Raw genomic sequence first — 17,267 nt, forward strand, 5'->3', positions numbered from 1 at the left:
GCATGAGTATGATTTTAACTGTTCTACATCTAAATTTCCAATCCAACTTTATTTGTAAAGCACTTGAAAACAACCACAGTGGACCAAAGTGTTGTACAGAAAAATAAATACAAACCAAAATAACAGAGTAAAATACATGAATAGATCAAAAGACATAGAACTACTGTAAAAATAAATACATTTCTAAAATACTTTTCATGCTCAGACTCCATCCATCCATCCATCCATTTTCTTCCTCTTATCCGGGGCCGGGTTGTGGGGGCAACAGTCTAAGCAGGGATGCCCAGACTTCCCTCTCCCCAGACTCCTCCTCCAGCTCTTCTGGGGGGACCCCGAGGAATTCCCAGGCCAGCTGAGAGACATAGTCTCTCCAATGTGTCCTAGGTCTTCCCCGGGTCCTCCTTCCGGTGGGACATGCCCAGAACACCTCCCCAGGGAGGCGTCCAGGAGGCATCCGAAACAGATACCCGAGCCACCTCAGCTGGCCCCTCTCGATGTGGAGGAGCAGCGGCTCTACTCCGAGCTCCTCCCTGGTGACTGAGCTCCTCCCCCTATCCCTAAGGGTGCACCCAGCCACTCTACAGAGGAAACTCATTTCAATCGCTTGTATCCGGGATCTTGTCCTTTCGGTCCTGACCCAAAGCTCATGACCATAGGTGAGGGTAGGAACATAGATTGAACGTTAAATCGAGAGCTTCACCTCTCGGCTCAGCTCCTTCTTCACCACGACAGACCGGTACAGCGACCGCATCACTGCAGACGCTGCACCGATCCGTCTGTCAATCTCACGCTCCACCCTTCCCTCACTCACGAACAAGACCAAGATACTTGAACTCCTCCACTTGGGGCAAAGACTCTCCACCGACCCGTAGAGGGCAGACCACCTTTTTCCAGTCGAGAACCATGGCCTTGGATTTGGAGGTGCTGATCCTCATCCCACTCACTTCATACTTGGCTGCAAACCGCCCCAGGGCACGCTGAAGGTCCAGGTTTGATGAGGCCAACAGGACAACATCATCTGCAAAAAGCAGAGATGAAATCCTGTGGTCCCCAAACCGGACCCCCTCCGGCCCTTGGCTGCACCTAGAAATTCTGTCCATAAAAATTATGAACAGAACCGGTGACAAAGGGCAGCCCTGCCGGAGTCCCACATGCACCTGGAACAGGTCTGACTTACTGCCGGCAATGCAAACCAGGCTCCTGCTTCGGTCATACAAGGACCGGACTGCCCTCAACAGAGGGCCTCGGACCCCGTACTCCCGAAGCACCCCCCACAGGATACCACGAGGGACACGGTCGAATGCCTTCTCCAAATCCACAAAACACATGTGGACCAGTTGGGCAAACTCCCATGAACCCTCGAGCACCAGATGGAAGGTGTAGCGCTGGTCCAGCATCCCGCAACCACAACGAACTCCGCATTGTTCCTCCTGAATCCGAGGTTGGACTATCTGTTGGATCCTCCTCTCCAGTACCCTGTAATAGACTTTCCCTGGGAGGCTGAGGAGTGTGATCCCCCTGTGGTTGGAGCACATCCTCTGGTCCCCCTTCTTAAGACATGCTCAGACTGTAAATAATAATTTTCTACCAAAACTAACCATCAACTTTCTCCAAATCTCCCATTAGACTTTAAAGAAATTTTAATGTTTCTAAACAATGTGGACAAAAATATTGGGACACATCATGACTACAGCTATAAGATGTCCTGTTCATGCTGATTTGAGACATAAATATTAATAATCAATATAGTTATCCCAATATAAAACTATATTATGACATTTGCCATTATTGTTTTGCAGCCCAGACCCCTGTTAGAAAAGAAACACTTGAATTCAACGTGTCCCAATACTTTTGTCCATATAGTGTATGTCTTCATACAGTGCTGCTACTCATACTGGTGTATGAATGCGTATGAATGTTCGGTGGTGGTCAGAGGGGCTGTAGGCACGGACTGGCAGCCACGCTTCCATCAGTCTGCCCCAGGGCAACTGTGGATACAAATGTAGTTTAAGTTTACCACCACCAGAGTGTGAATGTGTGAGTGAATGAATAATGGATCCACTGTACGTGCTTTGAGTATGCATTAATAGAAAAGTGCTATATAAATCTAATCCATTATTATTATTATTACTGTCTTAGGCAATAATGCTATGGGGCTAATGATATTAGGATCATTTTTCTTATGGAGATTTAACTAGGGGAAATACTATGTGTAGAGGCTGAGAGAAGGATCAGGTCATGACGTGAAAAGTGTTCCCCTCAGGCTCCGCAGTTGAATTTTCCTTAAGACAGAGTTTGTTTTGGGTGAGAGCTAAAAGACATGGTGTAGCCTTGAGGTCGATGATCAAAGTTCAGCCTGTGTTTGTGTATACGTGTGGTATAATACTGGTGGTGGAAGCAGGGACCGCCCACCACCTGTCTGACCGTCCATGTGAGCAAAGACCTGCTGTCCCTCCAGTGATTCTACCCACGCTACAGGCTGAGAAAAAAGGTGAATAAGTGAAAAAAGACTATTAATAAAACATACAAGTTGCAATGAAACTATTTCTCAGTGGGTCTTGAAGAGGTGTTAAAGAAAGTTGGAGCAGATGACATTTTAAGCCCTGACCATTAAGTGTGACTGTTAATCAAGAAGAATGGGACCCTGGCTGTTGAAGGGGCTTGAATAAATAAAAGGGAACTGTACCCTTTCAAAGCTGTCATCATATTTAATTCACTACACATATAGGTCACCTCCTTTACTCATGCACATCTGCCATTAAGCTAGCATGAATACAATGTGAAAACAATGCCCCCCATTATGTGTCATGCCTCTCTAAATACTGCATATGCCTCTACACACATTTACACACTTGTGAGTGTGTACCCGACCAAACACCCCCACTGTGCTATAGATCTTAAACCCCCCAGGACTTAAGCTGTGCTCTCATTTCTCTCTGGTTTTCTGGGACAGGCAGGGTGTGTCATTGTTATGCAAATCTGGGATTCACTCATATTTACAGATTGTTTATGTTAGGCGCTGACTCCTGTCCAAGTTAGCTTTGAAATCATCTTGTCGGAGTCCATCTTCCATTTGTGCTCGACTCACTTGTGCATTGCATGATTCTGCATGAAAACGTGTGAAGTCATCACCAGCCTGTGTATGTTTTGCGGAGTGTGCAGCATTCAGAAATGAATGAGGCTTCCTGTCTAACTCTAATCATATAGAAATAAGAGAAAAAAGCAGAAAGAGGCATGAAAATAAAGGCAAAGGACTGAATTCACTGTTTCTCTAAGGAGTGATATTTTGCTTTTTTAAATGGAATTATGTATTTTAAAACACTAGAGGCATTGCACCCGTGGTGTCATTGTGTGTGAAAAGTGCCTATACAGCAGCAATTTTGTAAAAAATTGTTGTGATATTATTTGTTCACATTATTTGGGAGTGGACATTTAAGGAATATTTTCAAGACACAATTATGCATTTAGGCAGTTTGCTTATTTCAGTACCATCAATTTCTAGTATTGGCCTGTCAAGCATGATCAAATTCATACAGTGGTAGTGAACTGCAGCCTTCACATTGTAGCATCGTCTGCTAGCAGTAGAAATTTCATGAATGGCAGCATAACCACTTCCGAAAATGGAGTTTGGCAGCAGGGATGAAGAATCCAAAGTAGAGAGAGGCTAAAATCACAGAGCATACCTCACAACATTTGAATACGGATATAAAATTGTGCCTAGTAGATTGTAAGGTAATGTTTGTATTCATTTGGCGAATTTGGCAGCAATCGGGCCTGTGAAGGCTGAGGAAAATCCATACAAACGCCCTCCTGTATTGTAACATCGATGGGACACAGAAGGTGTATTATATAGTAGGATTTCCCTGTGGTCTACATAAGCTGTAAATGCTCTGCTTGGGTCTGAATTCTTCATTAATTCAACTCCACAGGTCCATCTTCAACCCTATATCTGAGTAATGACACCAGAAAGGTCGTTTTGAGCGCTGGCCCTTTAAATGCACATGACCTACTCTACACCCCGCCCCCTCCAGGTTGTTGACCGTGCTGCTCTGTCCCGTTCAGCCACTTGTGTTCGTTAATACAACCAACAACTGAACATTTTAGGTAATCGGCTCCAAGTTTGGACATATTTTCAGTTTTTACTACAACCACTGCTGCTGACCATTATGTCGTACTCGGAGAAATGTTCGTCAGAAGTCTTGACCTTATATGTGCAAATGTCATGATGTAACTAGTTATAAAACGTAACAAATTAAGTAGGAATTAAAACAGGTTGTATAAATCCACTCGATTTTTGCCAGAATGAATATAAAGATGATTTTGCAGCACCTGGAGGGTTCAAATTCAAACTTTATGAACTGTTAGGGTCTAAATACACAAATAAATGAACCAAAGACTAATAAAAGTGGGTTTAGCAAAATATGTCCCCTTTAAGTGGAGAGTATTTATTTTAATCTCCCCTGTAGGTCTGCCTGTGTGATATGAGGAAAATTTGCAGTGTGTGATAACACCGAGTACGGTTTCATGACTAAAGAAAAGACTAATTACACTATTATTACAAACATGACAGTACTGTGAATTTGACAGGTCTCATGTAAACAGCATATTCCATTTTGTTATCCTGAAATAGATTTTTTCCCCCCACTAGGCCCTTAGGCATGTGCTAAAAATGATTCCAGCTTTATGAGGATTCTTTGGACATTAATACAGAGGCTTTGGAATCTGCGTCTCATTAGGAGGGTTCAGCCTGTTAACAGTCAGCTGACGAAAACCCAAAGAAAACTTCACACTTTTGGTCAGAAGGAGAATTACATCTACTTGTTAACATTGTGAAAGAGAACATCAACAGGTTTTTGGATATGGGCAAATATTGAAAAGCTGATCTTTGCCTGATGGTATTTGAGGGAATGAAAGAGGGACACTGTTCAGAATAGAATGTCTGGTACCAGTGGAAAACTTGGAAAAGAAGCTTATTTGTAAACAGGGTATGCACAGACGCATGTCAAAAGGAATACAGAATAGAATAGAATAGAATAGAATAGAATAGAATAGAATAGAATAGAATAGAATAGAATAGGCTTTATTGTCATTACACCAGTTGTGGAATGAAACTGCAGGTGGTCTCTCCCAGTGACAGTGCACTTACATCTAAATAACACAAAAAGATACAGACATATATTAGAAAAAATATGACCTCCTGAGACCCAGCAATGCATTTTTGTCCTTTGTAGGGGACAAAAGTTTCTCATTTTTGATTAAAAAAAAAAAATGCTGTCCATTGCAAAGAACAGAACATTCCATTAAAAAATAAACAAATAAATAAAAATAATTTAAGAAATGCATCTGAAAAAACTGTTGAATTATACACTTTCCAATCAAGACAATTATTTAATGCAAAAATGCTAAAACTTTCACTTTCCTGGGTCTCAGGAGGATAAGTGATGTGCAATCTAAATATGTGCAAATTAGAGATATACTGCATGAAAGGGTAGAGTTAAGACAATTAAAAGTAGTATAAAATGTGCAAATTTAACATTGTAAACAGTGTAGACATACATGTTAAAGTGTAAACCGTGCAAATGTAACAGGAGTGAAAATATTAATTGTGTTTTAGCTTATTAGGAATTTTGTCTGTTTCAGAAAAGGGGTAACAAGCAGAACATTTGTGCTCAGTGATATTTTGTGTCACATATCATATATCACTACATATTTGGTCAGTGCAGTATTGAATCCAATAAGTGACTTTGTAAATCAACACCGTAGCTGTGGTTTCATCTCAAAGGCCAAACAATGGGAATACACGCCCCTGTATCCAAAGCTCCACTGATAGTTCAACGTTTCACATGACAGGGTTAAATTAAAAAAAATTTAAAAAAAGATTTTTCATATTCTGTGTGATTCAAGATGTCTTTTATGATGTGTTTAGCACATTATGTTCATATTACAGTGGTCATCATGGCTGCTCAAATTGACAATTAAGAAGGTGATGAATAGAAAACAAAAAACCTTGGTATCATCGATTTATTACACTGGGGTACAAAAAAATGTTTTTTGCAAGTTGTCTAGGTTTTTTCAACTGAATTAGGACCATTTTGCACCGCTAAATCCAAAAATGACATCTGTTTTTCTCAATCAGGTCAGGTTTTTTTGCTAATTTGATTTTGAAAAATTTCATCTTCTCACAAAATATAATAATTAATACCAAAATAAGATTGGTAAGCACACTTTATGAAACTTGTGACTTGATTCCTGTTAGGTACAATGGTGTATTCACCGCAGATGTGGCAGAATACGTCAGGCTTATTTTTGCAAGATCTTCTAGTCGAAACCATTTCATTCACCTGTAATATTAAAAAAAACAGTAATCATAAATTGGCAAAAGTAAAATCTTCAGAACTCGTTTATTGCAAGAAATATGAAAGAATTTTGTATCATATGATGTGAAAATGTCCATAAATGTAAGTAAAAATGTTAAAAAGCCAATATGTAGCATAGTTCAGAAAGTTGACCTGATTGAGCAAAATTAATGTGATTTTTGGATTCAGCACACCAAAATTATCCTAAATCAGCTCAAAAAACTTAAACAATAAATTTGCTGTTGACCAGTGTTATGGTACTTTACAGAAATTTGTAAAATTGCTAGAGGATTTTCTTGCCTGTAACCCGAAGCTCAGACAGTAAACTGTGAGGTCTGTTTAGAGCACCACAATGAAGGACTAGATGACTCATAAAACTAATCATCTGTTTGATTCCCTAATTTGATAATGGAGTTATCATCATCATGATTCAAGCAACAATACTAAACCATTGCTGGATGTAGCTTCTCCAAGATGTACTTTTTGATAGCAGGTTATCTGGTTGGGGTTATCACCGGGGGCTGTGCACAGTTATAAAAGGCATTTGTCACTGTTTATTACAACTGTTAGCAAATACTTCCATTTTTACTATTATTTGACAGATTCTTTTTCCAACATTTTGGGAAACTATTCATCCACTTAAGTCCAAGGGCTTAGAGCAGTGGTTCCAAACCTTTTTTGGCTCGTGACCCCATTTTAACATCACAAATTTCTGGCGATCCCAGACATTTGTTTTTGCTAAAATTAATTTATTTTTGATGTGTTTCATGTAATACTTTGCTATACTATGTTGCAAATATGTTGTACAGTCAGTCCAGCTTGGAGTTACAAGGCTGACAATTAATACTGAACAAACAAGAACTCAAACTATGAATTATGAAAGAGCTGCAGCATCTGAAACTGACCACAATGAACATTTGACAGATAAATAGTACCACAGTGCTTCAGCTTCAGTGTTTGTCATGTCTTTTATGGATTGTGATCGTCTCTGTCAACTCACCGTATATTTTTTAATTAGTACGTTTTTGTTTTTTTTTTTAAATCAACTACTAGGGATTTCAGGCGACCCCATTTGAATTCCAGGCGACTCCATGTGGGGTCCCGATCCCAAGGTTGAAAAACACTGGCTTAGACACACAGATCCAACTCCACAACCAAACATCTGCTGCTGACTGAGTCATGACAGTTGAACAAGCTCTCAGAAGAGCGACACACAGGAGTCTGCGAAATGGTTGAAAGAAAAAAAAAAAAACAAAAAACACAAGTCTAGCTATCCCGTCTTCCTGACGGGCAGAGATTTTCTCACGGGATGTTCCATTTGGACATTTGGACGAACGCAGAAGGAGAGGAGCAGTGTGATTTTCAGGGAAAGTCTGAGCAGCCCAAGGAGGAAAGAGGCTGCATCCTGACGGACATGTGAGGAAGGCTTAAAATCCCATTAGAGCCGATCAAAATTCAAAGGGAAGCATGCATAGCCTGCCCTCAGCCTAAAATCTATTCCTGTCAGCACTGAGTAGATAGCCAGAGATGGGCTAAATCCAGACAGTCTATTTTGGTCGGAGGAGAGTGAGGGAATGGAGGGAAAACAGCAGTGGCAGAGTGAGTGGGAATGAGGGGGAGAGAGGGAGGTGGGTGACACAAAGACAGACCGGGTAGGAGGGGGGTGGTGGGGTGGTGGGGTGGTGGGGGTTGAATACTCCCAAAGTTGTCTCCTTTTGTAAAGAGACACCAGTTTCCTGTAAACTGTGTGTTTTTGTTGTCAGATAAATTCCAGCAAATACACCTGCCCTTTTCGGAGGCAGTGACCTGTGGATGATGACAGCAGACCCCCCCCATGTGGATGCACACATTTCAACTGTCATTCAGCTTCGTTCAATGATTGTGAAGGTGGTAAGAATGTCTGAATGGTTTGGCTTTTATGGGGTACTAGAGCTCACATAGACATATTCAAGGAAACGTGTGTGTGTGTGTGTGTGTGTGTGTGTGTACTGGTGTGGTTTCTATGCCACTGGTCAAACTGAATGAATCTAATTCTCATAAACCAACACAGTAGGACCAGTGAGCCATAATGAGAGAAGGTTTAAAAAAAAAAGAAAAAAAGTATCCTGAAAAGATCCACAGGAGACAAAACTGTGTCTTTTCACTTTCTCTCTGTGGGGATGGCAGGTGTGCGTTTGTGTCTGGGGGTGTGTTCGTTACACAGTTGAGGCCTTGACTCAGCTACTACAGTTCCTCTGCTCTCCCGAACCCGGACTCTGTGTTTGCTGGGTGATCATCAGGCTGCGCTGTTGCTTTTCCTCTCGCCTCTCATGTTTTCTCCCATCGACTGAGACTAAAGAGATTAGCCGGGGGGGGGGGGGGGGGGGGGTGAAACGACTATGGCTCTGCCAGCCACTATGCCACCCCTCTCGATTCCAGGACTTCCTCCCAAACACCCCCCCCACTGCCATCAGTTCATTCCTTCTTCTCTCTTTAATCGCACTCAACTCCAGCGAGCCTGTGCGCAGTCCCTCAGCCTCAAAGGTTGCACTTTTAAACTGAAGACAAGACCTCCGCTTTTGTGAAAAGAGATGAGGGGAAAGTCAGGAAGAGGCCAGTCAATATTCATTTACAAAGAAGCTAATTACATTTGACTTGGCAATCTTAAATGCATGCGCCTGCCCTCTAAAATGCTCATGTTTTTGAATTCTCATAGTGTAGCCAGACTGTGAGAGGGTTCGCCCACAAACGAAGTGGCTGGCACTAAAATACAGCACGCACTTGTTTGAAACCAGAGGCAGTAAACTAGCAAGGCAATGTCAGCTTGAATAGAAGCAATTTCCCCTTGATCTCATGGCTCTCCTTACTAAAAAAGTCATCAAATAAAAATCAATGTGAACTAGCTGAATGAAAGTTGGACCCCAGTGGACTTGCTTTGCCCTTTTTTTTTTCAAATTAATAATAACAGTCCAAAATGTTCTTAGATTATATATTATGGATGAAAAATGAAATGTAAATGGAATAAAATATGCACGAAAGCAATTCCCTCTTTCAATGTGCCTTAGTCTTTAACAATCATAAGGAAAATGCTGATATGACTATGGATCAATGGGGATAAAAAGTAAAGTAGAAGTAGAAGTGTCACAATCTGTATTAAGTTGAATGTCCACTGCGGACAATCCCCATAGACCCCATGTTAAAATGTCCAGTTTTACAGCAGAAAAAAATATGTTTACAGTCCAATACAAAAGCTGTTTTGGTCTCTGTAGGTAATTCCTTCCCCTTCTGTACATGACAACAGTACAACAGGCGCCAAAAAGTGATGTAAAATTAAACAAGTGGGTCCTGTGATTGACAGCTGACAGACATTTGAAGCTCTTGTTTAGTGAATAAAACTTATTTTTATACCTGACTGGCAGCTCTGCTATAGCTGTGTTTACAGATTTATAGAAACAAGACTGTCAGAGAATTTTGTTATGTAGTTTACCAGTACATTATCACAATGCCCGGTGTAACTTGGCTGCATTAGCAGATGGTAGCAGTAATGCATTGAGTTATATGGTCTGTCAGCTAGCCTGCTAATTAGCGCATTTATACATTTCACAAATCTGGCATTACTTTTATCAAATGTAGGTGTGCAGTCTATGTAAATATTACGCTTCTGTCATGTAGTTTACCAGTACTTTATCGCAATGCCTACTTGGCTACATTAGCGGATGGTAGCATTAATGCATTAAGTTATATGGTCTGCCAGCTAGCCTGCTAATTAGCTCAGGTAGCTGAATTAGCGCATTTATACATTTCACCAATTTAGCATTACTTTTATCAAACACAGGTGTGCAGTATATGTAAATATTAGGATTCTGTCATGTAGTTTACCAGTACTTTATCGCATTGCCTAACGTAACTTGGCTGTATTAGGGGATGGTAGCATTAATATGCACTGAGTAATATGGTCTATCAGCTAGCCTGCTAATTAGCTCAGGAAGCTGAATTAGCACATTTATTATTTCACAAATTTAGCATTACTTTTATCAAACTTAAGTGTGCAGTATATGTAAATATTAGGATTCTGTCATGTAGTTTACCAGTACTTTATCGCATTGCCTAATGTAACTTGGCCGTATTAGCGAATGGTAGCATTAATGCATTGAGTTATATGGTCTGTCAGCTAGCATGCTAATTAGCTCAGGTAACGCATTTGTACATTTCACAAACTGTGTAGTATATGTTACTATTTATTAGGTTGCTGAAATGACAATGACTATAATATGAACAGACTTTTACGTACAACTTTGTTTTGCACATAGGATAAGGATAATTAAAATAGCATTAACTTTCTTCCTCTACTCCAACTACAAACACCGAACATCCAGACAGCACGAAAACTCTTTAAAAAAAAAAAAGACTATGATGGCCTTTTTACTCACTTAAAAGTTAATAAACACTAAACTAAACACACATTAGGGATTTACAGCTCTTTTTTTTTTTTCTTATTTCAGTCCAGTAACTTATAGAGGCTAGTGTTAGCTCATTGTAGTGAACATTAGATGGTTATTGCTAATCTTTCTGTTTGACTAGTGTTTAGCGTTACTACAATTTGGCTGATCAGAGACCACAGTGTTTTTCATTAAAATCGCAGCATACCTTAGTCCTGATCATGGAACCAATCCAATTAACTTAGATTAAATTTAACTTAACAAAACTTAATTAAATTAGGTCACATTTCATTACATACTTGATTCCCTCTTTGTTGTTTGTAATGGAAACGAGAGAAAATGAGCAAGCAAAAAAAAAAAAAAGAAAAAAAAGCATAATGGCGACCAAAAAAGGGGTACTGCAGTTGTCAGTGCCATAAGCCCAAGATTCTTTAGAGATAGACCGATTAAGTGATGCAATAGGGAGTTAACCCAACTATCAGCAGACCTTGGCTCCAACAGCAGCCGATGACCAATCATGAATGAAAATAATAGCTCAAATTTTGGACAGTCAGTTTGACGTTGAGTTGCTCTGAGTTTGATATTCAGTGACGACAACCAATTTAGTTATTCAGGTAGTTATTACTTTACCTTCAATGTTGAACAGTCATTCAATATTTAATCAATTTTGGCCAGTGATATGAAAGAATAACTAGATATCAACTTTTACATGTTCCAAACTATCATTATTATGTCAGCCTTGAAAAATCCACTATCAGCAAACCTCTCCTTCTTTCTAGAATCAGAGGTTGACTGATAATAATAATAATAATAATAATAATAATAATAACAATAACAACAACAACAACAACAGCAACAACAGCAACAATAATAATAATAATAATAATAATGATGAATATGAAAAAAACTCCTAAGCGAATAATTGAACAATTTTCCTACAACCCCCCAAAGTTTTGTAATTTTATTTTATTTTTTTATCATTAAAATAGGTTGACTCATGAATTGGGAACCAGTAGGTCTTAATGCACAATTCTGATTTTTTGGTGAAATCCAATTTTTTTGTGCACTCGTTCATATTACACATTAAATCCGACTTCTATCAGATCTGAGTATGAACTGAATGCGACCCTGAAGTGACCCACATACGTAAAAGAGGTCTTGACATAATACGTGACCACACAGGCATGCACTGTGTTCACAAAAGTAAATATATTTTCCTGCCACTCCTCCTCCTGGGATGCAGAATTATGACTTTTGTCGCATTTCAGCAAAGTAAAGGTCGGATAAATGCGACCTGGCCGTTCAGACCGAAGTCGCATTGAAAAATATCAGATACGTATCGGATTTAAGGTGATGTATAAAAGTGGCCTGGGTTCGATTTGAAAAAATTGGATTCATGTTGTTCAAAGTGTCTTAAACAGATTGAATACAGGTCACATATGGGCAAGAAAATCAGATTTGGGTCACATTTGCCTGCAGTCTGAATGTAGCCTTAGTTTAAGAAACACCTAAATAAATCTGAGTCACTGCGCATCAAACTTAAAGCAACTCAAATATGTGAAAGAGCATCAAATTAACAGCAAAAATCTATTTCTATCTTTTAAGCTGCGTATTATTTACCCTCAGAAGTCAGAATTCGAATTGAAACATAAAATTGGTGTTGGTAACCAGCTGATACTGATACACTGCAAGCCCGGACTTTGTATTTACTAAAAAATGCTTTAATTACAATGTACTTAAATGATTAAAGTTTTATTACATTACTATAAAATGTTCAGTATATTCTACTAATTTGTAGACATTGTCGAAAGTATGAAAAAGTTGAAGTTGAATGGATTTAAATCACTAAGTTTTAGTCATGACCACACCTTTTCATCTCTGCATTGCATTGTGGGTATTGGGCATGTTGTTGAAAATGTGTTCTTTTTCTGTGCAGGGGTTCAGCGGGGTTGTGGTGTTAGTGTTAATTTGGACTTAATGTGTGGATGGCAATGATTTTTTGGCCTTTTTGTGTTTGTTTTGGTATTTCTGTAGAGCTGCACCATGAGTCAGAGCCATAGGCCCAACAATGGATTTACTGTTCATCTAGGATTGACCACAAGCAATGTAAAACTTTATGCTTCACCAAAATAAAAGCACTTCCTATACTGGTAAAATGCATTACACTATGTTACTGTCTAACTTAAATCCATGCGATAATATATAAAATTCAACAAATATACTAATCCATTTATACTGTTAAAGATTATAATGAAGTTCAACTTGGAATTAAGTACAATTAACTAGTGATGGGACTTTTGTATCTTTGAAGGGAGCAGTTCAATCAGGAGCCATTAACTGAAAAAAGCCATTCAAAAGACTGGCTCTTTTATGTTTTTTTTTGCATTATTTTGAAACACCAGTATTTTAATGACTAAATAGGCTACATATGATGATTGACATTACAGTTTAAAGGTGTTTAATTGGCGCAGCAGTAAATATCTTACCGTAAAAAAGAATAGTTAGTTCAAATGTGTGGACTAAATACATGACAAGAGAGGTGACATTAGGTAAATGCCGGAATTTGACAAAAAACATCACGGCACATTATGTGGACTAGTCTGTAGCCTAAAACTGAAGAAGAAAATAAAACATTTTCTTATGAAATAACATTTTATTCTCCTCAAAACAAGAACAATAAAAGTGTGTGAACAAACGGAAAAAATTGCACAAAACACAACAGTGATTAATCACTGCAATTACAGTATTTAAATACCTAACAAACTGTAGTGCAAATAAAATACTTCAAGTAACTTTGCAAAACACCTGATATCTCTAATGTAAATATCAAAATGATAAAACATAAGAAGTTCTCTCACTTCTACTCTGTATAAAGCCAATGCCTCCCCAGTGACGCTAAACTGACAGGCAATCGGACACTCCCTCCTTAAATAAATAAGTAAAAATGAACGGCTCTTCACAAAGACTCAGTTCCCATCGTTCATTTCAAGGAGCCGTTCAAAAGATTCAATTCGTTTGTGAACGTCACATCACTACAATTAACTAATGATATTAAGTCTAATGATTCTACAAAGCAATTGACATTGCAACAAATTTTAAGTTAAATTAACTTGGCATTTAGTGTGTTGTACTTAAAATAGCCTTTCCATTCAAATCAAGCATTTCAGTTTAATACATTCAAGTTTTCATCACTCACATTTTTTAAGGCAACCGGTTACCTCAGATTTTTTTAATTAAAGTCAACTTATCTGGTCTTACAGTGTAATAAATAAAAAAGTCTTAACACCAGAGATTAATCTGTCTATCTCTATTTTTCATAAACTAAGTTAATCCTTGGAAAATTCCAGTCTCCATCCTGTATTTCCTCCTCTCAGTCCCAGGGTTTCTTTTATAACCACAACTACAGTGGAAAGATGCCACGACAGTAAAAGCCAAGTCAACCATCGGTCACTGTAATCTATACATAGTAACATGTTTCCAGTCACTGCCTGCAGATTACATTCAACACAAAAGACAAATTAATAAATAAGAGGTTGTTGGGTTGTTTTTTATAGATCAGGCTTTTAGATTCACCACCATAAAGGCCACATCCGGCTTCATTCACCTGCTCTTCAGAAACCAGGTTATTCTATACAATAGTTACAACCATAATACACTATTGCTTTCATTATTAATTTAAGGCTTTCTTTGGATCTCAAGGGAAGTTAAAATACAAAGATGCACAAAGCCAACATGTATGCATTCACAAGTGAGAACACGCACAGATATAAATACGCACTAACAACCCGATGTGTGTGTGTGTGTGTGTGTGTGTGTGTGTTAGGTCTAAATAGGAATGTCACATAAATAGACGCCGGCTAATGGATCTAGAGTTGATGTCAACGTTTTTTCAGGGCAGATCATCTTTACGATAATCTCAAAAGCAACTCTGAAGCCGGCCTGTATCTGCTCAGGGTGCTATTGTATCACCCTGATGATCATGATGTTCACTTTACGACCGAATCGATTTGTCTGTTTGGGAAGAATAGGATCTGCACACTCAGCCCATTCACACACACAGTCTCATAAACAGTCTGACTCTGCTCTATAGACCTACTTTTATAAATGGGTTTAGTTTGCCTGAAATATCTCTTTCAAGTAGCCCAAAAAAAAAAACACAGTAAATACACACATCAGCCACCTACAAACCCATTTTATAAATACTAGAGCGACAACTAAATGAGAAAGGATTCCCCCCAAAAAATAAGTTTGGCTCAAAACCCATGCATTTTTCAGGTGTTTCAGGGTTTTTTTCTTGCACATAAAAAGAATATTGTGCATTCTTTTCCATTGAATATTCACTCAGCCGGGGTTAAGAGCCTTGTCGTGTCTCTGAACCGAGCCGGTGACTCACACTTAGATTACAGAAACCACCTCTGATACGCATCTGGAGGAGGCTGTTGGCCGGCTGGGACGCAGACAGAGGAAAACAATGACTTGATAGCCATTGAAACGCTACTGATATAGTTTTGTGAGGGGAAAACTGTGCATTATATGATAGCGTGCATGAAATGAAGAGAATAGATCAATACAAGCCAGGCTCCTCCACCTCCAGACACTCAGCCCTTCTCTGCTTTCCTTTTGTCACTAGTTTCTGGAAATAATTTACTCTGACAGCAGGACACAACTCTAAGTATGATTCCCATGTTGTTGCTAAAAAATCTAAGTCTTACCAAGTGTATTTTTCTCATTTCTAGTCCAAATATCTCATCACACTTAAAATAAGACATAAACATAATCATCTAAATCAGGGGTGTCAAACTCATTTTAGTTCAGGGGCCACATTCAGCTAAATTTAATCCGAAGTGGGCCGAACCAGTAAAATAATAACATAACTAGAAAAGCACTCGGAGAGCGCAGACCTCCACCAAGCGCAAAAATTCCCCACATAATTGGTGATACAAATCCTACATTTATTTTTTAAAATAAAATCCGCCTTCTGGATCAGATCCGGATCAGCCTTTGAAATGTGATAGAGGACCCCATTTCAATTCCTGAGTTAAATTTCATGAGTTTTGGTCAATAATTAAGCGAGATATTGGGAAACGAAAATTTTGGCCCCATTTACCACAATGTTAACGAAAATTTCAAAGTGATCCAGAATCCAGGATTTCTTCCGGATCACCCCCAAAAGTTAATCATTTCTTCCTTATCCCATTTCCAACAAACCCTGAAAATTTCATCAAAATCTGTCCATAACTTTTTGAGTTATGTTGCACACTAACGGACAGACAAACAAACGGACAGACAAACAAACAGACAGACAAACAAACAGACAGACAAACAAACCCTGGCAAAAACATAACCTCCTTGGCGGAGGTAATAATATAGAAATAATATCAACTCCAAACTTTTCTCTATGTTTTAGAGCGAACAAAGTAAATTTACATTAAGAAAAGGTTTACATCTACAAACTATCCTTTCAAAAGCTGTGGATAATATGAACAAACTGAATAAATAAGTGTAATTTTAATAATATTGTGCTTCAGTTTGTCATTTACACATGTACATTAGAACTTACAGATCACAGTGGATCTACAAATACATAAAACATTTAATAATAAGCAGAATATTGGTAAAGTTACACTTCAGACGTTTCAAAAATGCTCATATTTGTTCAGGTTATTCACATTTTTTGTGAAATTATACTTTGTTTTAGTGTAAATACATGAAAATATTTACATTTACAAAGAGAAAAATTTGGAGTTGTCATTATTTATATGTTATTATGATAGTATTTTATTGAATCCTGCCCACTTGAGACTGAATTGTTCTGAATGTGGAACCTGAACTAAAAGGATTGTTAATATCTTCAGTGCAATTTTTGCATTTCACGAATTTATCCCAGGGGCCGGACTGGACCCTTTGGCGGGCCGAATTTGGCCCCCGGGCCACATGTTTGACACCTGTGACCTAAAGAGTAAATTTTCAGTGAAATATAAGACTGTCATTTTTAGACAATAGATCTGGAAAATCTTATTTCAAGAAATCTTACCAAGATAATTTTCACTTGTTCCACTGGCAGATTTTTTTTTTTTTTTTGCTTAATTCAAGATGTATTGTATAAAAATAAGTTCTTATATCGCCCTGAAAAGTTATTCTTTAGGTGATCATGTCCAGTGTTGGGCAAATTATTTTTAAAAAGTAATTAGTTATAGTTACTAGTTACTTTCTCAAAAAAAAAGTAATTGAATTAGTAACGCAATTACTCCCTCATAAATGTAATTATTTACCAGGGAAAGTAATTATTGTGTTACTTTTTTGTAACACCTTCAAATATGTAAAAGAAAACTGATTTTGAATGTGTTTCACGGGCCACTTTCATAGAGTAGTACAGAATAGACGGTACTTCAGTTAACTTCATATTTATTGGAGTGTGAACAAAATTAAAGACACTATCCCTGAAATAATAAAGCAGTGTCATCCTTTGTGAGTTCTACTGCCTCTACTTCTT

General features: G+C 38.4%; 1 protein-coding gene across 2 annotated transcripts in view; it reads right to left on the reverse strand.

The window, feature by feature from the left end:
- The window catches only part of LOC115430320 (carboxyl-terminal PDZ ligand of neuronal nitric oxide synthase protein), a 146,840-nt gene that overhangs the window by 122,372 nt on the left and 7,201 nt on the right, over positions 1 to 17,267 (reverse strand). The window lies entirely within an intron of this gene.

Source organism: Sphaeramia orbicularis, chromosome 12 (genome assembly GCF_902148855.1).
Source record: "Sphaeramia orbicularis chromosome 12, fSphaOr1.1, whole genome shotgun sequence".
Lineage (NCBI taxonomy): Eukaryota > Metazoa > Chordata > Actinopteri > Kurtiformes > Apogonidae > Sphaeramia > Sphaeramia orbicularis.